Source organism: Lissotriton vulgaris, chromosome 4_1, assembly GCF_964263255.1.
Source record: "Lissotriton vulgaris chromosome 4_1, aLisVul1.2, whole genome shotgun sequence".
Taxonomy (NCBI): domain Eukaryota; kingdom Metazoa; phylum Chordata; class Amphibia; order Caudata; family Salamandridae; genus Lissotriton; species Lissotriton vulgaris.
In genome coordinates this window covers 160076913-160100906 of record NC_141691.1, presented here as the reverse complement: position 1 = coordinate 160100906, position 23994 = coordinate 160076913, and the positions used below count along the sequence as shown (strand labels likewise).

The 23994-nt window shown below is 46.4% G+C and overlaps 1 protein-coding gene across 2 annotated transcripts in view; it reads left to right on the top strand.

The window, feature by feature from the left end:
• Window positions 1–478: 478 nt before the first annotated feature.
• PAK3 (p21 (RAC1) activated kinase 3) overlaps window positions 479–23994 on the top strand; it is a 355050-nt gene continuing 331534 nt past the window's right edge. For both annotated transcript variants that reach the window (XM_086918440.1, XM_086918439.1), the window contains exon 1: window positions 479–708. The gene's annotated coding sequence lies outside the window, so the exon portion shown is untranslated. The remainder of the gene's footprint in view (window positions 709–23994) is intronic.

Genomic DNA, 23994 nt, shown 5'->3' with positions numbered 1-23994 from the left:
TGGAGATAGGGTTGTGTTCCTGGCTCGTTTAAATTCTGCAGGAGGTTTAGCACCCTGCTGACAAGTTCCCTGCGCGTCAGGCGGGAGCCCTCGTTCATGTGGTGTGTTTGCAAATGTCCGGCCGAGGCTGTCTGCACCCATGCACCGTGCCTCCTCTTGTCACACACAGACTGACACACACCCACCCAGGACTCCAACATTCTGCGGTGCCCCTGCCTGTCAGACAGCTGCGCCCCGAGGCGGGCCTGCCTCCGGGCTCGTGTTTCCAGCCCCCCTCACCCTGAGATGGGACACAAGGCGGCCTGTTTCACTAGTCTTGCACACTTAGGTCCTGTGCAGCCCCCGACCCTTTTTCCCTCCCTCTCCAGTCCCCTCCGAGTGTTTTTTTCCGCACTTCCTGCTCCGAGCCGACGGCCGGCCTGCGCCAGCCCACACGGGGCTATTAGCAGTATTATTATCTGCAGCCGGCCGGCCAATCAGCGCGAGAGGGAAGCGGTGACATCATGGGCTAGGGAACAGCGAGGAGGCAGCGAGGCAGCATCCGCGCTGCTGCTGCTGATGCTCGCATTGGAGGTCGGGAGCCGGGCTCGGGCCAGAATGGGGGGCCTGCGGGTGGACTGAGCCGGGGAGGAGGGGGGCCACCGAGCGCGCGCGCACCGGGACTCGGGAGGGGCACGGATGGTGCAGTAATGCCACGGACGCCGGCAGGTAAATGCGTGCCTTTTCTATTTTTTTTGCAGCCATGCTGTCAGTTTCTCATTGTGTGTGCTGCTTTTGCCTGTGGTGGGGGGGGCGCCTGGTGCTGGTTTTTGATGCTGTTCCTTGTGCATAGCATGTAACAGTCGTCAGAATTTGGTAGCATCGTTTTTTAATTTAAATGATTTTGTTCCCGGCTCCCCTGCTCTTCTTAAAGGTGGCATCACGGTCTCGTACCACTGCGGGTTGCTGTGACTGTACACATTCTCTGTATGTATGCTGGCTCACAGGGAGGCTTTCGGTGTGTGTATTCACTGATGTTGTAATTAACTGATGTATGCTATTGATACGAGATTGAGACATATATTTCGGTTTGTGTTCAGGGTCCTCCTAGTCTGAACAGAAAATTCAGTGCTTGCCCAGATGTTGTGTGCATGTCAAAGGGAGAACAGGCCACTCTCTGTTCCAGACATTATTCGCAGCAGCAGAACACATTTTCTGCAGAGGTTTTTTTTTAGTGGTAAGAATTTCCTGTAACCCTTTCGCTGCCAGCTAGCAGAGCCTTAACACAAACCTTTAACATATAAAGCACATTATATACAACTTCCTGGTTTCCTCAAGACCTAGTTAGCCGTTTGTGTTACCCAATTTAGATCCGTCTGCGTTTATTTTCATTCGGGTTGCCGTTTATCCTTTTGTTTCTTCCACCCCAGAGCCCTGTTTTTTTTTCTCTCTTCCGGATCAAAACTGTGACACCTGCTCTTGCTGTCGCTTCATTGTGGGGACGCCTCAGCGGCTCTTTATGGAGATGCGCGTCTTTGTCCAAGCCTCGCAGGCAGGCTGCCTGGTGATGGAGTGCCTTTCTCCCCAGGCGTCTGCCTTCCTTGCTGGGAGGCGTTAACGAGCAAAGATGCACCATCCAGCTGACTGTGTGTGCGCCCCCAGCCCCCTCCGCCGGCTTTTTGTTTGATGGTGCGATGCTTGAAATATTTCTTCAAAACCTGTCCTCTTTGTATTTTTTGGAACTTGTGTACTTAATAGCCATTGTGCATTTAATGAACATTGATTTTTCTAGGCACTAGTTTGAGAAAAGATGTATATTTTAATGGAGGTGAAAGCTGCTGCCTCCAACATACTTGATGTTCTGATGTCCCTGTGTTCAGACTGGCTTTAAATACACTTTCAAGCACGGTATACATTGGTTCCATAGGCAGTGCATGACGGTGTGCTATGACGTGGTTCCATAGGCAGTGCATGACAGTGTGCTATGACGTACCTTCGGAGTGGTGTTATTCTAACGAGGTCTCCGTGATATCTGTGCAACGCATTCAGCCAGTCCTTCCAGTATTCGCTAGCGTTTTAGAACTAAAAGAAACAAAACTACGATTCCCAGAATGCAATGTTGTGGCTAAAAGGCCGGGACTGCTCGTGAAGTGGTATGACATGATGTGCTTTGGCATGAATTGGAGAGGTTGCATCTGTCTCGATTTCAAACTCGTATTTACATGCAAAGTTCAGAGCTAAACCCACCTCTCCGCCTCTGGAAATAGCTCATCCCTGCTTTCTGTTTGAGTGTTTTGAAGTGTTATTGGGGGAGTGGCCGAGTGGGGTGTGAGGAGCCCAGCTGGTGGAGAGGGCTTGTCGCTTCCCTCACCTGCTACGGACACATTTTGAAGGGGTGAACACTCCAGGGCTGAGACGTGGCTCACGAAAGGCTTCCAGGTGACTCCAGGTCACCAGTGATGCAATGCACCAGTTCTGGGCTTTTCTTTTACATATTGTTATTTGTAGAGCGTGTGCGTGTTTAACGGAACCAAACCAGGACTGCAAGTCCCAAAATGCCATAGGGGTTGGAAACTTGCTTCAGTAGCCTTCGCGTCTGGTGCCATGCTCTTCATCCCCCCTGGAGCTGCGGCGTATACATGTTTGTCAGGCTTAGTGGGCCATTTCGTGGGCTTTCACTTGATGAGATGAAGTGCAAGTTAATTGGGAAATATTAAAGCTTGATGCTCCTGGTCTTTACCCATCACGTATTCTAGCCAAGGGCTATTGCTTAACAATCTAGTGATTTCTGGGAGTTGTAGTCTTGGTTCACATTGAATAGTTGAACAATCCTGAAATGAATACCATGTGAATAGAAAGTTAGGACTGGGAAATATCTGGTTCCCCTGTAGCATACATGATCTTGTCCAGCTGTCGCGGGATGGTCCCACGCCACTGCTGCTATGGGAAAACACTGGCTTGTTTCCAGTTCTGTCAGCCATTTAGAACTAGTCATTGGGACACTGAGGCTAGCAATACCGCGATGCACATGACTCATGACAACAGCCATGTCTGGAAAATGTGCTCCATTAGACAATATCAACTTTTGTCATCAGCACTGCTTGTGTAATAGGAGAAGCAAAACCGCTGGGCTCAGAATGTGAAGTGTTGTTGGCCCACAAACTAGGCTAGCTAAAGTGGGGCGGTAGGGGTCACAGATGACAGCAGGGAAGTTGACAGCTACATGCCCTCTAATTGGTATACACAGCGTCTTTGCTGCTAGCTTTGCTTGAGAGGCCAATGAGTGAATGGGCACAAAGCCTAAAGTACTCCCTCCCACTCCCGGGGTCAGAGTCATGCACTTGGACGGGAAGTTTAAAGAGAATTGTGGAGCTGATGGTGGAATGAACGTTTTTGGAGCTGTGTAGCAGCTGGTTTTTGTTAGCTCTGCATTTATACACATGACTGAAGAGTACTCACTGTGCATCTCAAGTAATTCATTTGTACGCAGAGTTCAGAACCATCTCAACAGGCATGCATACTGCTGGAGCAAAACGGTCTCTCCTGCTTGAACACACTTTTTAAAGGAGCAAAAAGCAGCACGCAGAGGCCAAATCTGTAAGAAAACTTTAAATGATCTGGGAGTCGGTCTGGCATTAGCTGCCAGCCATTTAGCTATGTTAGTGCTTGTTTTAGTTTGTCATGGGTTTTGTAAAATGTTATTGTTGGATGAGCTGTCGAGAAGCAAAGCAGTTTTTTGGGCCTCAAAGCATTTTTTGGCAGTGAAGGGAACGGTTTTGTCTGTGGATGCGCTCCTTTTAAAAGAGGGATTGCCATAACTCACAGTGAAGATGGACAATGGATGAAGGGGGCTGACCGAGTGCTGTAGCTGGTGGAAGAAATACGAATGACAAAACAATAGACCAATGGATGAAGGGGGCGGATCCACTGCTCCTTGATGTAGTCTGTGAAAGAAATATGTGAATGACAGCCAATGGAAGATCAGGGCTGGCTGTAAGCTCCTATAAGTAAACATAGTATCAATATAATTTTAGTAAAATCAAAAGGTCTTTGCCATTGCCAGATTTAAAAGTTGTTTAATGATTTTATACAATCTGTTTCCCTACCATGTCGTGTCTAGCACTACTTTTTCCTCTCACGTTTTTAGCTCATTTTGTATTATCTCTGAAATCTATCAATGCCGGAGTATAAAGGGTGCACCTCTTTATTCTGACCAAGACTGGTTCTTTATAACAAGCTCCCGTTTTAAGCTTATTTATTTTTTGTTGTTACTGATCACTTTTATGTTGTGAACATTTTGTATCCGTTTCCTGTGCCTAGTTGAAAACTACCGCATCAATAACTCGACATTTGGTTCTCAGTGCTTGTTTGAACTGTGCCTGTTAATATTTTGATTTCACCATGGGCTGGTGTCCAATGGTTTGTATTTGGTGGCATACCTGCTCTACGCTGTAACACGGAGTCCATTCTCTTTGCCATCAGCACTTTGCATTCTGTGATTTGTTGTACCCCATCCCCTCCAGAATGCAACTTGCAGGTTAATGGCGACCAGTATCTCCAGCTAAAAGTTCTTGTTAGAGAGGCAGTTGCTTTTGTAAAGATAAACCCTAGATGAATGTACCTGGGTGATGCACTTAAAGGGGAAAAAAATTGAATTGTAGTTCTTGAATTTTTAGTGTCTTCCATACATTTATCAAGTGTCCATTCTTGTGGCATATGCTTTCCTCCTCTTTTAGCATTTTGCTGTCAGCCCTTTCTATTCTGTGATCTGTGAGCTTGCACCTATAGCGGGCAATTAATCCTAAATTACAATGTGCAGAATCGTTGTGTTTAAAGGCCAGACCTGACTGAGAGTGTCCCACCTGGCTTGGGCCCTTTCAGCATCGATGCTTGCATTCTTCTAAGACCCTCTTAATTTCTGTTGCTTTTTATGCCAGTGCATTCTTTCCAATGAGGGGGCATAGTGCAGGTTGCAGTCATGCTGGTTAACCCATCAGGTTCGAGTATCACCCTTTTTGCCCTACCACTCTGTGATCTTGAACAGAAAAACGTAAATAATGGACTTGCTTGATGTCATGTTTAGGTAATTCCTCTGCACTGTTGTTTGGTTCATCTGTGCTATTACAGAAGGGACCACACTATATGCCGGTTAGTTTGGTTCGGACCCCGAAGGAGTATAACGTAAACTCTAGCAAAATGTTGATGCAACAATATTATTGTAGATGGTTCTAAGATGATGTCATGCCTGTGGCATCAGTGAGCAGTTGGTCCAGCTGTGTCTGGCATGAAGATGTTCAGGTCTTCCTTTGAAGAATAAATCCACTTGGAAATATTACCAGATCTACTTGGTTTATATATCATAACACAGTGGCACTGGGCTCAGAGAAAGTGGTTCTGAGTCAGGCACCCAGTTTTTCGTTGCCTTTTACTTCCCAAACAAGGGGTGGTCCAATTTTCTTGCTTGCATTTGGGCCCCATGGCTCCCTCGTGCCCTGGAACACATTGTGTTTCCGTCTTGTTGGATCTCACCGGTGCCTGATGCTAGAGTTTCTAGGTCCAGACAGGTGTAGGATCAACGTCTGAGCAAAGTTCACCCCATGGGAACACCTGGCAATAAAAAAGTGATGGATACAAGTGTTGAAAGCAATTATAACCGCAGGAAATCCCTCCGGGCATCACTTGCTTCCTGTCTAGCTGTGTTATCTGGGATAAGTCATCGCATCTCTTGCCCGTTCAGTTTCAGCTGTGAAGAGGCTTTGGCATGGGCCTCCCATCTCTTGAGCTCCGCCCTATCATAGTGTCTTACCTTGGACGCGCCTGAGTGGGTGAAGTTTGTCAGGGGGGGGGGGGGGGGGGTGGGTGCTCCATATAATCTTCTCTTCCAATCACAAGGACAATTGAATTTGCTGAGTTGGTAGCCGAGGTTTGTCCCTTCAGATGCATCAAAGAAGCACGTCTGCAGCCCTGGGAGCGGTTCCCACGCCCTCTACCCATCTCCCTCAGGCATTCCCCATGTCCCTGCATGATCCAGGCCCCAGGAGGTGCAGAGTCATCTGGCTGAAACTAATCCCTTCTGGAGATAACTGCTTATTATACTTTCTGCCAGTCGTTATCCTTTAAGTTGCACGTGACAAACCGATTTGTGATATACTCGCCATAGGAATTATTTGTGTAGTATGGGGCCGTATTATCCATTTTACTGACCCCGCCCCCAGCCCACTTTTGCTCAGAAAGCACGTCCTCGTTCAAAAGGGGATTTTAAAGGCCTGAAAGTTCCGCATATCTGGCTGGGCCTTGTTTCCTTTCTGTCTCATTTTATGTCACAGAAACCCTTTGCTTGTTTGATGTTTACACAGTTTCCCTTTTGGCTGCAGGGTCTGTTTGGTTTTTTTTCTCCTCCTCCTGGGCCTTCTGAGAACAGCGTTTGGAAAAACTGCTCAAACCTGTTCCCAGTTGCTGTGTGAGAAAGGTCGGTGATCCGTGCCTCTCACGGGCCTGCACCTGCCCGAAGCCACCGTGCACCTGAGCTCCGAAGGCACTGACTCACAGGTGTCACACTGATCTCTGTTCTTGGCCCCGGATCTACTTCCGATATGCTTGTGGTCCGCTGAGGCGTGGCTCATGGGTCTATCTACTTGGATGGTGGCCCTGGTGGTGGTGGTGCATTCACAACATTGATTGTCACTTGATGGACTGTGTGGCCTTTTTTGTATTTGTTGATTGTGATGTACCTCGGTGGGAGAGGTCCCTGATGACGACCCTAAAATCTGAAGTTGTCCCATGACCGCAGCCAGCAACTTTCCCGGGGCTTGTTTACAATCCGGCACGTGCATGTTTACATTTCCCATTTATTTATGCAGGCCTGCAAACATTTTGGTTGAAAGGGAATAACAAGACTTTTTACACGAGGCTCGCCTCAACTTAATCTCTCTTAAACCACTTTCAATGATATTTATTGTTAACGTTATAGAGGATTTGTATGTTTTTGTTTTAGATCTGGCGTTAGCCAAGACCTTTTCTTTTTTATGGTTTGGGTTGACAGAGCGTCTGTCGTCAGACAACTATGTGAGCATTACTAGAGGGGCCTTGACTCCGACCACATGTTGCGAGCTAGGTGTACATTTTTTTTAAATTTATTTGAACAACATTGTATGTTTCCACACAGCTGTGATAATTTTATTTATCCTGGTGCCTAAGCTTGAACTTTCAGGGACAGACACATGATATTGTAATGCAGTAAAAATGTCTTGGGTAACTACATAATGTATGGTGTTTATTTTTCTGGCAGTAGCAGAGATGGGGGAGGGGAGTCACCGGGAACATATTCCATATGTTGTTGAATTTACGTGTGTTTTGTTACAATTGGTTCAGAGGGGGAATGCAAGAATGAGCCAGGGGATGGGTAAATGTAAATGTTGTAGTATTTGTATAGAGGCCGAATCGACCCCGAAAGGGTATCTCGGGCGCTTTTACGCATTTCGCTGTGGAACCCTTCCTGGCTTTTCCCTGTGAAGTGCCCACTCCTGGGCACCCCCAAGGTGAAGCCAGGCATCCTAGTGTTGTTGGGGCCGTTGTGGAGATTAAGCAAGCTATTGCCCAGAGTTGCAGAGTAGGACCCCTGATTAGAATAGGCACCAAGGCGAGAATTATCAGGTCCGCAGAAATTGAGCCCAAGACCCGCCGAGGCGGGAATTGAACCCTGGTCCCGGGCTAGACCTCTGCTTCAGGGTCTGCCGCTCTAACCATTGAGCCACACTTCTGTGTGGATGTATGAGTGCAAAGATGAGTCTATATATATATATATATATTCGCGGTGGGTGCCGCTGACACGGTGGTGCACGGGGTATAGATACCGCTCCAAGTCTCCTCCCCAGCCGGGAAAGAAAAAGGCAGCACTCACGGGGTGTTTTGTCAGTTGTCCAACATTTTTTTTATTCAAGCACTTCTCACAGACGCGTTTCGGGTCAAGCCCTTTATCAATGTGTCAACACGAATGTTGCACCGAAGCTCATTTTAAAATGCAGCGTGCGGTCTCATACAGAAAGTGAGGTAGGACTACTCATTGGTGTTATTTTGAGCGCCATCTTGGAATGTGCAAAATTGGCAAAGACCATGTATACCCAGTTCATGATTAAAACTGAAACATTTCATATTATCAAACATGCATAAACATATTAAAACACATTTAACAACGTTACATTGAGCCGTATATCGGCCTAATCAAATCGTTGATCGACTGACAGTTGTTTGACATTTTATACACGTATAGGAAGAATGTTTTGGAACATTTGTGATTATTTGCTTTTTAGTATAGTTCTAAACATTAAGCAATATCCTTGTGTAAACCGAACACACCATTGATCCTGAGGTGTTCACCTAAAATGAAGGTATCTAATGGTACAATCCAATTACAAGCACATCACCATTAGTTTATCTCGCCGTGGATCGGCTATGGCGGTTCCTATCGCTAGAAACCGCCGAAAAAACCACTTGGTGGTGTATCCTATGGTGATACCATTTCTGTCGAGACTCGTTTAGTGGCCCTGGAAATGTATCTTTAAGCTTATTTTCCTAGGTGAATGGCCAATTCTTCCCCACTGTTAAGGCCTGTTGGAATCTTAGTTTGCAGGTCAATTATGTATCGGGATTCGAGGCGTCTGAGTTTAGTGAGTCTATTACCACCCCTCTCATGTTCAGGGACTTGATCGATCCCGAAGTATTGCAAATCATCCCTGTTGCTACGATGTTTGATGGAAAAATGTTTAGCTACAGGTGATGTCATATCCTTCTTGTCTATGGCACGCATGTGCTCCAGGACTCTTAATTTTACACTCTTGATGGTACTCCCTATATACTTTAATTTACAGGGGCACATTAGACAGTAAACCACATATGTTTGGCATGTGATGAAGGAATTGATGGATCTACGATTTTTTAGACCAGGTATTTCGTAGTCTAAAACTCTCTTGCTATACGCGCAAGCTTTGCATTTTCTGCATGGGGAAAAAGCCCTTCATGTCTGCCACAGTGTTTGTTCTTGTTTTTGGAGTGTCTAGGTGGCTGTGTACTAAGAGATCCTTAAGGGATTTCGTTCTCTTGAATGTCACCAGGGGTCCGATCGGGATATCCATCCCAATTATCGGATCCGTTTTCAGGATATGCCAATTTCTACGTAAAGTTGAAATCAGGAAATTGGCATCACCTGAGAAGGTGGTAATCAGACGGAATTTTCCGTCCTCTTGGTTTTTATCTTTGTTTTGTCTCAGTAGCTCGTCCCTCAGTATTCTGGTTTCTTTTCTCAGTGTCTGATTAAGGTGGGAAGGACTGTAACCTCTTGTCTTGAATCTTTCGATGCTATCTTTAGCTGCATTTTGGAAGTCTTCCTCCTGGGAGCAGATATATATATATATATATATCAAACTCCCAACTGCTCTGGACGCAGTTAAAGCGGGCGCAGACCTCCAAAGCGATCCCTCGAGTTAAAACAGATGAGCCAACACAACAAAGTTTTCAGTTGTAGCAGTGCATTTAATCAGCAGCAGCAAATAGTGCAGAGCAAGTGCCCTCCATGACGCGTTTCGCCCCGCGGACGGGGCTTGGTCACATGACGCGTCAGGAGTAGGCGGTGAGTTAAATCCGAGATAAAAGCCCAAGCACCTAAAGAAACAGGTTGCAAGGGTCAAATAACAACGTGAACTGGCAATCAAATTCATGTGATAAGAAGTCCACAATCAATATCCAAAATTATAGAATATTGAGAAACAATTAGAGCATAGTGCTCATAAACGGCCAAATATAGTAATTTATACTAAGAAAAAACAAATTCATGTTATAATGAAATCAGGAAATTGGCATCACCTGAGAAGGTGGTAATCAGACGGAATTTTCCGTCCTCTTGGTTTTTATCTTTGTTTTGTCTCAGTAGTGTCGTGTCCCACCACAGTAATACACGGACACGACTGGTATGTACTTGAACTCTTTATTCGTGCTGCTTCACAGGTCCCCGTCCCTACTCTAACTGACCCCTTCCTGTCTTGTCCCCACCTCTTCCCCTCTGCCCACCTAGCTCCGCCCACCCCAACTACTGGACTGTCAACTCTATCACATCTCCCCCTTTCTTAACAAAATAGCAGTGAAGGTGGAACTTAATCCATTTCCACAATTAGTCTCTTAGGAGGCTGCACTTGACGTCTGGGTCGAGCCGGCGTAGACACAATGTTCTCGACTACAGGTTCCCGCACCATGGAGGGCGCGGAGTCGGGTGCGCCAGCCCCCGGATCATCCTGATCTTCAGATGTGGAAGCTGCTGGAGGGCAGTCATGTTTTTCAGGAGGGCATTTCTTAAAGTGAGATGCATTGCGGGTGACCCGCCGATTTTCTGATTCAGCGGTCACCATGGTGCCCTTTTGTTGCACAATCGTGAGGGGCTCGTCCTTGAAGCGGCAATCGGTCTTCTGGCGCTGTTCTTGTTTGACAAAAACCTTATCGTCTTCCTTGAGGGAGGGTGACCGTGCCCTCCGTTTGTGGTCAGCATATCCCTTCATCTTCTCCTTGTGGTACTGATCCGTCGCAGCCATGTCTTTGAGCTGCTGATCTGAGAGGGGTTTCTTCAATGCTCCTTCCCAAGTTGGGATCCGGTTTCTCATTGTCCTCCCAAGCATGAGAGTGGCAGGGCATATGCCCGTCGTGGAATGAGGAGTGGTTCGGTAGGCACAAAGGACTTCGTTCAGTGCCGACTGTAGATCCTTCTTCTCGGCTGTGGCCTGTTGGAAGGTTTTCTTGATGGTGGACATGAACCTTTCAACGGTGCCGTTGGCTTGTGGCCAGAGTGGTGTGACTCTGCGGTGCTGGAAATCCATTTGTTTCGCGAAGTCGCCGAACTCGTGCCCATTGAATGGGGGCCCATTGTCTGTTTTGATGATTTTTGGGACACCCCAGGTTGCGAAGACTTCCTCAAGTACCCTGAGGGTGCAGGTGGCACTAGTGGAAGAGATAAATTGAGCTACCGGGAACCGAGAGTATTCATCCACGATGACAATTATGTACTTCCCTGATTGCAGGGGCCCATAGAAATCCATTGCGGCTTCTTGCCACACCCCGTCAGGCAATGGGGTCATCTGTAGTGGTGCAGGCGGATTGTTGTGGCTGGTCAGTTGACAGGGGTGGCAGTCTTTCAGAGTGTCCTCGACCATCTGGTCTAAAGCTGGAAACCAGACACGCTCTCTTAGTGCTCTCTTGGTGGACACGACCCCTCGATGACCCTCATGCGCTAGGTCGACTACTCCTTGTCTCAAGATGGCTGGGATGACTATCCGGTGATCTCTTAGAAGGAGGCCGTCCTCGGTTATTGAGAGTTCGTCAGAGACGTGTCGGAAGGCCTGGAGCTCTTTCTGGTGTCCGGATTCTCTTCTTCGTCTTGTGGGTGATGTCTCCACCTGTTGGATTGTATGCGTTTCATTACAATCTGTAGAGTGGTGTCTTGGTTAGTTGCTTCCCTGATGGTGTGCATGGGTATGGCTGGTGGGCGAGCGTGACTGGCCACGAAGTGAATGTATTCCTCCGCAATGGAAGGAGTTGTCTCTGCAGAGTCCCGGGGGTGGCGGGACATGTAATCAGCAGGGTTCTCACCTTTCCCCGGTTTGTGGACAATTGTAAATGTGTACTCCTGCAGGCGGAGGCCCCACCGCTCGATCCTGGGGGGCATCTTGCACTTCGGATTGCCATAAATCGTGACGAGCGCTTGGTGGTCAGTTATGAGCGTAAAGTGTTTCCCATAGATGAAAATATGAAAATGCTCGCACGCCCACACGACGGCCAGGCTCTCCTTTTCGGGCTGGGAATACTTCCTTTCTGGGTCGGTGAGGCTTCGACTGGCGTATGCGATGATTCTCCGTTGTTCTGAGTCGTCATCATACTGGGCCAGAATCGCCCCTAGGCCCACCAGACTGGCGTCTACAGTGATCTCTGTTTTTCTTCTGGGATTGAAGTATGAGAGGCAATCAGATGATTCCACGGCATGTTTGATGTCCCTGAAGGCGCGCTCGCATTCCGGAGTCCAGTCAAAAGGCTGGTTAGCCTTCGTGAGGAGCCTCAGTGGGTGGCTTATTGTGGCATAGTCCCGAATGTAACGAGCGCAATAGCTTGCCATTCCGAGAAAGGAACGCAGATCGTTCACGTCGGCCGGGCTCTTGGTGTTGTTGAGCACAGCTACCTTGTCGGGGTCTGGTTTCATACCACTCGATGAGAAGATGTGACCGAAGAATTTCAGTGTTGACTGATGAAACTCGCATTTGTTTTTGTTGAGAGTTAAGTTTGCGTCCATTAGAGCATGGCAAACACGGTCAAGGGCAATGTCGTGCTCTTGGAGATCCGTACCATACACCAGAATGTCGTCACTGTAGTTAAGGGAATTCGGAATGTGGTGGATGATCAAGCGTATCGCCTCTTGGAAGATTTCAGCGGCTGAGGAGACGCCAAAACTGAGTCGTTTATAGCGGAAGAGACCAAGGTGTGTGGCAAAGGTGGTGATGGGACGAGAGCTGTCGTCCAGCTCGAGCTGATGATAGCCCTTGTTGAGGTCCAGTTTGGAAAATACCGTGGCTCCATTGAGTGCCGTAATCATGTCGCTCAGGTGTGGACCGGGGTGTCTCTCCCTTTCGATCGCCGTGTTCGGCAGGCGCATGTCCACACAGAGACGGACCTTGTCTGGAGTCCCTTTCTTGGGGACAATAACAACCGGGGACACCCAGGGAGTGGGCCCTTCGGTGCGTTCGATGATATCAGCGTCCAATAGGTCCTGCAGTTCTTGGGCCACAGCGGATTGCAGATGGAAGGGCACTCGTCGCGGATGTTGAGCAACTGGCTTGACTCGTTCATTGATGTGCAGATGCACTTGCCGGCTCTTCAGTTTGCCTAGGCCCTGGAACAGGGATGGAAATTTCAAGGCATAGTTGGAACTGTCGTTCACATTGAATAGGATATGCACCAGGCGCATGCGTTCAGCCGTGGGGAGGCTCAGTAAGCAATCAGCATCGGGCCCTTTGATGACGTGGATGACTGCTGGGACAGTGATGCTGCCATGTGTGAGGGTAGTGTCGAACTTGCCTAAGCACGGGAGTGGCTTTCTTGACATCCAGGTGTACACCCGGACGGGTGCAAAGCGTAGATGAGGCTTGGGAATCATTCGATCGTGTTCAGCCACCGAGATGTAGTTGAGGGATGCACCACTGTCCATTACGAATTTTGCTGCATGGTTACCCACCATGATGTCGAGCCGTGGGTAGCGCTTGAGCTGATCGTTATCAGCGATGTTGATATATTCTGTAGTGTAGGAAGATCGCCTGGATGATGAAGATCTGGAGTCTCTTGAGGGAGAGTGACGATCCCATCTGGAACGTCTAGATTCGTGACTGGAGTGAGAAGACGCAGGGGACCGAGCAGGTTCATCCTGAATGGCTCTGGCATGGTGCCGTTTGGTTTCAGGTCTCGAGGGTCTTTGTTGGCTGGCACGCCGGTCATTGCTGCCACGTTTCTCTCTGTGGTAATCGCTGCACATAGCTTCAAAATGATTGGATCGTCCACATTTTCGGCAGCGTTGGCCCATAGCAGGGCAAGAGTCAATGTGAGGGTAGTCATACCCGCACCTGAAACACCGTCTTGAGCGTTCAGGTCGTCGATCTCTCCTCTCCGAATCCTTTGGTCGGTGGTCCGTTCGACGTCTGGGTGAGAATCTGGATCTGCGTGATCTGTCACGCGGGTTGCCTCTGTAGTCCTGTCTTCCATGTCGTCGGTCGGAGACACGGTTGGCATGTTCGCGGCTAGTGCTAGGCTTGACTTCGATATCCGCCGCATTTTCTTCGGCTTGGTCATACAGCCGGGAGTTCTCTTCAATTTCTGCCAGCTCTTGTGGCTTCCTCAGCAGTCGTCGTCTCAACGACTCCGAGTGGCACCCAGAGATTATTTGGGACTTGATGGCTGCATCCGGTGAGAAATTTGTAAAGTCGCAGTATTGGGACTGACGTCGCAGTCGGTGTATAAAGGAGGTTAGTGGCTCATCTTTGTCCTGGCGCTGTTGGTGGAACTTGTGTCGCTCGTAGTCAACATTTCTTATGTGCAAGAAACGGTTGTTCAATACATCTCTCACTTTGGCATAGGTGTCGCCATCGTCGGTTGGGATTTCTCGCACTATTTTGCTGATCTCACGCCCTCCTAGATTGCGAAGGGTTATTATTTTGTCTTTGTCTGTCTCGATTCTGGAACCTTCAATATAGTCCTCAAAATCCTCCAGCCATTCCTGCCATTTTAGGCCCATGCTACTTCCTGTCGTGATTATTAAGGGTTCCGGCGCTCGCAGGTGCGTGCCTTTGACTTCCTTTTGCGCGGGAGGGTTTTGTGCGTTTTGCGCGGGAGGGTTGGACATCTTGGCGGTGGGCCTTCAGTTCTTGCGCTTGACTCTGGTCGCGGTTGCTGATGTCTGCTTCCACCACCTTTCACTGTAGCCACCAATGCTTGTTTGTTCCTTGTTACTGGCACTCACTTGACAATGATTGCTTGGTGGCCAGGATTCAATACATTAATTTGGCGCTGCCGGTGCTTGTTTGGGTTTTCGCCTGACCCAAAGATGGCCGCCCTCTATTTAGATAGGGTCTGTCTCTGATGCTGCCTGACTTTAAGATGGCCGCCCCCTTCTGTAAAGCACGAGGTTTTCTCTCTCTCTCGCCGTGGGCACACGCGCGTTGCTGCGCTGTTGGGCTCACATGTGCAAGCGGTTGCCGGTTCCTGTCTTTCAGGTAGGCTCGAGTTGTGAGGCGTTTGGTTGCTCAGCGCGGACTCCTCATCACGCGCCGCCGACCTGGCATTAACTTTCGCGCGTCAGGCGGCAAACTGCTTCCCTCGCCTGTGCAGCGTCTCGCAGTGAGCTGGGGCAATGTCGGAGTGGGCTCCTGACTTTCACTCACGGTTCGGCGGGTCTCGCGCATCCAGCGCGACCGGCTCCCTTCTTCCGGCGCTCACACTCAGCGCTCTGCCTTTGATCCTGGCGGGCTTCGCGCGTCCAGCGCGATCGTCTCTCTCTCTTGGCGCTTTCACCTGGCGCACTGTCCGCTTCTCTCAGCTCTCTCCGAGGGCCGCCTGGTCACTCTCAGACTTCTCCTGGTCACTTCTGGGTTTCTTCTGTGACTCCTCAGGATCGTGGTTGCAGCGGAGCTCTGGGCGCTCCACGCTGCGGGACGGGGCTCGTTCTGGTGGGTCTACTGCCTGATCCCACCCTCGTCGCCAGCTGTCGTGTCCCACCACAGTAATACACGGACACGACTGGTATGTACTTGAACTCTTTATTCGTGCTGCTTCACAGGTCCCCGTCCCTACTCTAACTGACCCCTTCCTGTCTTGTCCCCACCTCTTCCCCTCTGCCCACCTAGCTCCGCCCACCCCAACTACTGGACTGTCAACTCTATCACAAGTAGCTCGTCCCTCGGTATTCTGGTTTCTTTTCTCAGTGTCTGATTAAGGTGGGAAGGACTGTAACCTCTTGTCTTGAATCTTTCGATGCTATCTTTAGCTGCATTTTGGAAGTCTTCCTCCTGGGAGCAGATATATATATATAACCAAATTGAGTGCCTAACATCAGTGAAACAAGAGGTACTTTCATTCATAAGCCAGCCCTATGGGCATTGCCAATGCTTGTACTAAAATTATGTGTTCAATGTCTTCTCTGGTCTTTCAGTGAGCCCTCTACATCCATCGGTCTGTTATTCTGTCACTCACATTGTATTTCTACCCATTGCAGCATATACCATGGAAATATCGGTCTGCTACTTCAGCCATTGGCTAACTTCACTGTGAGTGACCATGTTCTGAGCTTTCACAAGGATCACACCACACTCGCTCGTTAGTTCCCTTATGTGTGCTTTTTGAGACCAAAAATATTTTTTGCTTTTAGCCACTTTCTTTGAAGGCCCGCACCTCCCCCCCCAACAATGTTTCACAAAAACCATGGCAAAGCCAGTAGTGACATCATTTTTATTTCCTTTGCAAAAGGACCCTCTGAAATGGAGGTGGCTGCAACACTTGCACCACGTTCTCCATCACAGACACGCTGGATGACATTAGAGTTTGATTCTGTGCTTAGTTGTTTTGTAGTCCAGATCAATTTGTATGTGTTTTGCGTATATATGGGGTGGAGCTTCAGATTGGTCAAAATGAGCTGGTGCCCAAAACTTTCTCTCTTCGAGCTGTTTTGACATCACGACTACTGATCTTAGAGAGAAGTGACTCTTGAATCAGGGTGTTACTCTCACTGATATCATGGGTTGCTTATGTTGTAAAACTGGTGAGAGTCAATTGTCCATTGATTTCTTTGAGGCAGCACATCCCTGAAAATTCAGTTAATTTATGTATTACACTATGCATCTTTTGATAGCTTTTGCTGTGACTTGTGCAGCATTTCTCTAATGCCTTCAAACATGCTACTTCTGCAACGAAAAGCTTACTGTATATCATGAAAATAGAAAAACTCGGTCTTTTCTTTAATGTAGTTTTTGATTTTGCCCAATTACATAGGAAAATATGTTCCACTCTCGGTTTCTTGACCATCCACTCAGTCAAGTGTCTGCTCCAATGTAGCGAAAGAGTGATATTAGGGGTGTTATCTCTGTATGTATAGATCTTAACATTGCACAAACCTAGCTATCCGCAACAGAGCAATGTGCGTGGTAAACTGGAGTGTGATCTGAGACCCGTTCATAATATGCAGTAGAGTATGGATGGCTTGGAGGGTCGCGCTCTAACATTGAGATGCAATGTTCTTCAAGAGGTGCGGTGTATATACCACGCAAGCCATCATGATGGATTATTTTAATTACATTATCTTTTTGCACCATGAGCTGCTTTTTTGATTCTTTAAAAAATCTGCTTTTTGGGTGTCTTTTTGGACCCTACTATGGATTTAATCTTTGTCAGTCTGATTGCAGACAGGCTTTGATGTTCATTTTGGCCAGTGGGAAGTCCAGTGTATATGGCACAGCAGTTTGTTCTCAATTTCTCTTCGTTATCTATTTGACACCTCTCGATTGTCACGGTGTTACTATTTTATGAACCTGTGATTCTTAGGTGGAGATAACATGTTCAAGGCATTTCCAGCATATCAAGCCCTGTTAGCAGTTTGTTAAGACTTTACATTGAGAAGACAAAAGTTGGCCACCGGACTGACTGGATGTTTGTCTCCGTGCTGCCTCGCTAGCCTTACTTCGTTGATGGCGACTGAATTCATGTCTAAGTGTAGGCATGCCACAGAAAGATCAAATTCCAGTGATCTTCACATCTTCTGTAGGGATGGGAAATTTAAATGTCCTATATTGCTGGAGGGATTGGAAATTTATATTAATGTCCTATATTGTTGGAGGGATTGGACACTTAAATTAATGTCCTATATTGCTGAAGTCCATGAGGTACTGACCAGATCAGTCTCCTACAACTTTGTTTAGGCCAGGGTCATGTTCCACTTTGAACGCTATGCTGTAATGAAGGCATCGCTCTCTTCTCAGCTCTGTTAATTTCATCAACATGTTGGCACCAGATAACTGATCTTTTGGAGTTTCCAATAAGTAAATTAATTAACGACTCTCACAGTTTTTATCTCAGTGGGTCAAATTACGCGTAACACTTTCTCGGACAATTATAAGAAGCAATCTGTTTGCCACTGACATATGCCCTCTATAGGTACGCCAGCTGACATTATTTAAGCCCAAATTTTATCATAGCTGAGCTTTTCCGCCAGCAAGGCTCGCCTTCGAACTGTTGAGAGCGATCACTCCAGTGGACACTTTTCAGATACCCTGTTAGTGCCATGTCGATTCTTCACTCCTTCCTGGGACATCTTCCTCGATACAATTATAGCATCCTCTCAGGGCCCAGTTCACACTTTAGTACTAGACACATCCCACTCTGATTCTCTGGTAAGAGCAGGGCTACTATTGTTATGCTCTATTGAAAGCAGGAAATGTGTGTTTTTATGTCACCTCTCACATAGAAAGCCATATATGGCTCATGATCCCTTTTGTGCTGGAGTCTTCAAGAGAGCAAGGCCACAGTTCTATTATCTCTTGCTGCTGGGGCTCAGATGACCTGGACATTACAAATTGGAGGTCCAGACTTGCTTTGGCTCTCTGACATTTCTTTTCCCATCACTTATAAATGGGGCTTCCGGTTTTATGGTATTTATATTTTTTTCATTTTTGTCTGTATTTATCCATATATATTTTTTGCTAAGTCTACTTGTATTTATCCATATTTATTTTAGGTTTTGTAGAAAAATAAGCTGAAATGTGTATATTTCTGCATTTATTTAACCAGTTAATGTGCATTTGTGCCTGATTGCCTGACATGTTTCAATGATATATACACACTCGGATGGTAAAATATGGACTTGTAAGAAAATATATACATTTTAGTATCAAGGTTGTGCAAATCTACTGCTGTTTAAGACTCTTTACTAAAATCTATACATATTTTAATCCCCTTGCCTGTCAATCTGCACCGCTATTGGCCTGGCAGTCATGAATGACAGCATTTAGAATCACTCAAAAACAACCCAATTTCCCTTTTTATCCACATTTAAAAATAAATACAGACAGAAAAATAAATGGTTTTCTGTCTATATTGATCTGTAAAAACGGAAAACAGGGAGCCTATTTTATAAAGTGAGACTTCTCACTCACATACTTCATAAACCATTTGAATAAATCGCAAGTTTTTTTCTCGCTTGGAATGTTTCTTGGTGCCTTTTTGACTGGTCTGTGCATCTAATGGGACACTTTAATGGAATAAAGCACAACATACTATTTTAGGCCATTCCAGAGTTGTGCTTCTTTATTAATAAAGTAGGGAGTTATTGGAAGATTGTCTTTTTTTCACAACTAAACTACACAATGGTACAAACGAAACAAGTTCTAGGTGACATGCAGTTCTGGCTGCTGTTTTTCCCCTTTTTGCAGCAGGCTGTCCCAGAATGTGCCTGGTGTGTACCGGTGCAGATCATTGGGTTTGTGTTTCTACACCTGTCTCTGTACCTTCCACCTTTGTGTCACTTGTTGATCATAGTTAGCAATTCACTGCAAAGGTAGGCCTATGTATCACTCTACCTTTCCAGTCATTCGTGTCGCGGAGTCCTCGCATTGAGAACTCCACTACCTAAGCTAGGGCTCTAATGAACTAAGAATTGAAGCTTTGTATCAGTATTAACTGCTTTATGATATCAATGAGATTAAGTGCTTTACAAATAGTCTAATTATATAGAACACCATTTTGAACACCGACACCAGCTGTAAAAAAATATGTTTTAAAAAAAGACCAGGACATCTCCACACAGTTGTGACAAACACTATCTTTCCTCGTGATACCATTTCGCTGCCATTGACTTCAAATATTTACTTTCCCTTTTCTAGGCTAGTTAATACTTCATTAAAATTAACGTTTCTTGAGCTGGGGCAAGATGAATTTCTCCGAACTATTTAAAGCAATTCGGCAAATATAGAAAGTGCAACCGTGTGATATTGTTTATTTTTAACAACAATTGTTGAATCATATTTTTGACTTGTTCTTTAATACGTTTTGTAAGTTGATGATTTCCTAAATAGATGTGGGTATTTTGTTATTCTATACACTCATATTTTAATCAAAAAATCATAATCGGATTTTATTAAATCCTACACATTATAAACTTTACAATGATAACAAAATCAATTAAGCCCAGTGGAGTTCCTATACTCTAGAGGTGTGTGTGTGTGTGTGTGTGTGTGTTTTTTAATACACTATTGTTTGGGACAGACTGGCTGATTTGCAATTTCGAATTCTTTCAGAAGGTGCTGTGTAGAAGTATAATTAGGTCTTGCCTACTAGACAGCAAATGTGCTGTATGTTGCAAGACATATTGGTAGCTTCCATGCCAGCTTGGGTGGGCTTTCCTTTATTGTGTATTCCCTCCTCTGGAGCATGGCCACTTTACGTGTGCCCTTCCACTGCTCGTTTTCTTAACACTACTTTTTGTCTAAGCCCATTTCACGAGAGTGCATGTGCTTTCCAGCTGTCTCCCTCGTGTACTTTTCTCTCCCCTCTGCTGTGCTCTGTGTTCCTCTCACACCTGTGCTTCTCTTCCCTCAGCTCCCTGTTGCCCTATTTCACATGCTTGATTTTTTTTCTTGTTGTCTTTAATGTTGCGTCTGCTCTCAACCCACCTCCTCTTTGTTGCTGCCCTCTAACTGCGCTGTCTGTGTTGTTTTCCCCAATAGCTCACTCACTCCCTCTGTCTTCACCTGCCCCATACTCTCCGTGTAGCTTGCGCCCCTGTCTTGTTGCTTCCCCCACCAGCCCCTTCTGTATTCCTTATGCCCCTCCACCCAATCCACTGTTGCTTCTGTCCCTCCATTGTGTTGCTTTCCCCTCCACTCTGTTCCTTCAGCACACACACACACACACTTAAAATATATAATATAAGCTTTTGTGCATTTTTTTCCCTTTAGTTTAAGTTGGAGCTAAAATGAATAAAATTGCCTGCATCATTTTGTAGGTTGCTGTATGCGTGGGGCACGTTGCTACAAAACGACAAGCCCGCGTCAACAATTTTTATTCTTTAGCCATGCTGCACAGCACTGGGAATGCTCTGCAGCTTGGCTGAAAACCATTGACCACGCCAGTAGGTCCCAAATATGCGACTTATTGGCTTCACCAGTGCCTGTTTTCCAAATGTATTATTTTTACCAAATGCCTATTTGTCCACCTTTTTCCATGCCTGCTCACTCCCACTCACTCTACGCACCTATAGACCCCACCACCACTACACAACCCCATTCCCTTGCCTAGAAAGTCCATCACCCAGGACATTTCTGACACCCCTCTGGCCCATCAGCTCCCATCTTCCCATATATTGCCTCCTCTCCTCACATTCCCTCCACCTGGCACTGCATCCTTAACCCTCTGCCACTTGCATTGAACAATGTTCCCATCTCACCCTCTTGGCGCCGGGAACCCCTTTTTGGGTAGCTGAGCGCCTTAGAAACTCAATAAATAAATACATAGCATGCCATCCTGGGACCTCAGTGATGACACCCCCCACTACAAGGATTACTTCCCCTCTACACTACACTACCAAAACGAAATCTCCCCTGCTTACATGTTACCCGTTCATCCACATTATCCACCTCCTTCTCCACTCCACAGACCTTCCACTGCTCCCTCTCCTATTTTCTCAAGACTATCCTTTCCCCACACACCACTCCCCCATGTCACTCATACACATCCACCTGAAGCTTTGTCCACTCTTGCTTATCTCTCCCTGTTTCTTTCATCAAGAACTCTCCACATGCTCCACCCATCCTCATGAAAAACTTCACACCATCCTAATCTTTAGGTCCCTCTCAACCATACAACCACTCTCTGTTCACTCCCAACTACTTTGACCTCTTGCCCACCTTTTCTCCCATCTCACCCCTCCAAACTACAGCTACCACCCTTCGTCGCCCCTACGACCACACTATACATACGCCTCACAATGAATGCTTTGTTTTTCCAATCCACCACAGCAACTCCCTCACATATCTCTAATCACCACTAACTGACCCATTTCCCTCCACCTCTCAATCCTATACCCTCGCTCACAACCCTACCTCCCTCCCCTTCCCACTCGGCCTCTCAAGAGGTTCTCTCCTCCGCACCAATTACCCCTACTGAATTTATTAACCTTCCCCAATGAACTATACATAGCCTTGAGAACAAACGTGCCCTCCTCTACCCCAATGTCTCCCAGCTTGAAGTCACTGTCTCCCATTTAAAATGTAAAATTTCCACTATATCAGACTCCATACGCCCCTCGACAAGAATACAATACCACTAACAATCCCAAGGAGAACTCTTCTCCCATGCCCCAAAAGAGCTGTGCACAACCTCTCCCAAAGTTATGTCAATAAATTACTTGCTAGTTATAACACCCCTACTTCATACACCATTTCCGCTCCAGAAAACACGAAGCAATGCACTGTGCCCATCCCTTCATCAGACAACACAGAACAGCACACTGTTCCAACCATCTCCTTGACTGTTCCAAACGCCAGACACCTACAAATCAGGCTTTGACTTACAGGAACATTATTCCTATCGACACCAAAAGCCCTGACAACCCTTATGCCAAAACAATCACCTCCGAGCTATGTTGTATGCTGCACGACTGCAGATCTGCAACTAAACACAAGCTAGAAATCACTGATGCAATCACTCGCCACAACCTTGACCAACTAATCCTCACTGAGACCTGGTTGAATTATATTTCTCACACAATTTTTGATCTTCTGCTCTCCCTAATTATTCCATTATCAAGAAGATATGCTATGCAGAGTCGAGCGAAGCCTTGCCGCCATCTTCAGAAACACACTTCAGTGCAGGGAACTTCCTAGTAGCTCCTTCTTTATATTTAAATGCCTTACCCTAGAACTCCATGTCCAGCACAACTCCCCCATCACAATTAACGCTGTCACCCACTTGGTGACAACTCTTCCTTAACTTAGGAATTCATTGACTTTGCAAGTGACCAGTCTTCACAAAGTGATAAACTGAATCTTCTAGGAGACTTTAACCTTCACAGTAAGACTCTGCTGCAAACCGGCTTGCCATATTTCTGTCTGGTAACGATCTCACACAACATAACTGTAAACCAACACACTCCAGATGCTCCACGCTTGACCTTACTATTTCCAAAGATGACATGCTTACAGCAGCTGATCCTATTCCAGTAGACTAGTCTGACCTTTCTCACTTCACCTCTCTCATATGTCAAACCTAGGCCTACCAAAAAGGGCAACTACGTGGTTTCGTAACACAAAGAACAGCAACTTTAAACATCTCAGTAATACCACAAAAGAAGTCCTACCTGACATCATCCCCAACTCTGACATCAACAACCTGACCACTGGGTCTAGCCATCTTGTTAGATAATGTTGCTCCTCTACAAAATCAGACGAAAAGACCCACACCCTCTGCCCCATGGTTCAACAAATTCTTCAAGGAAGAAAGGAAAGATTTAAGTATCCTTGAGAAAAAATAGAGACAGTTACCATCTCTTTTTTATTAATCTTTTCATTCTCCGAATTGCAAAATCACGCTACCACAAACATTTTTTGCGAAAAATCTAATCACTTTAGAACCCTCCTCGATTCTGCTAAGAACAGGCCAAAGAAACTCATTGACCTAATCAAAACCACTAGCAACCACCCTCCTCCCCAACCCTTTACTGAAGAGGGTGTCCTCAAAAACATCCTGAAAACCCAAACCTTCTAACCACTCTTTAGGCCCTATCCCAAGTGACATTGAATAGACTTATTTACACACACGCTCCCCAACTGGACACCTCTATTTAACCTCTTTCTCAGCCAAGGGTCCTCTCAGCCAAGGGTCCTTTCCTGGTGTGCTCAAATCTGGTCAGGTGACCCCTCTACCAAAGAATCCCTCAGCTAACATGGTTGATCTCAAAGATCCCTATCGCCAGCCTTCCTTTCCTCTCCAAAATCACTGAAAGATGTGTAGCGGAACAACTTACACAACACATAAAGGACAATAATGTTCTTCACGAATTTCAATCCGGCTTCAGTCAAAGCTGCAGCACTGAAAATGCATTTTTACAGGTTGTCGACGATGCCCTTTCAGTACTAGACTCATCCCCTGCCTCCTGATCCTTCTTGACCTCTCTTTTGTCTTCGACACTTAACCATCACATACTTCCGAACACATTAAAACATAGAATGGGAATTGAAGTACTAGCTCTCAAATGGTTTGGCTTTTACGGAGAGATTTCAGGTGGTTACAATTGAAAAGTATCTCTCAACTCCAAGGGCTAAAGATCAAGGTGTCGCTCAAGGCTCTATCTTTGCTCCGACCCAATTTAATCTCTACATTGTACCACTTGGAGCCCTATTAAAAGAAGCTGGGATCCTTTACCAACTATATGCTGATGTCATCCAACTCTACCTCAAG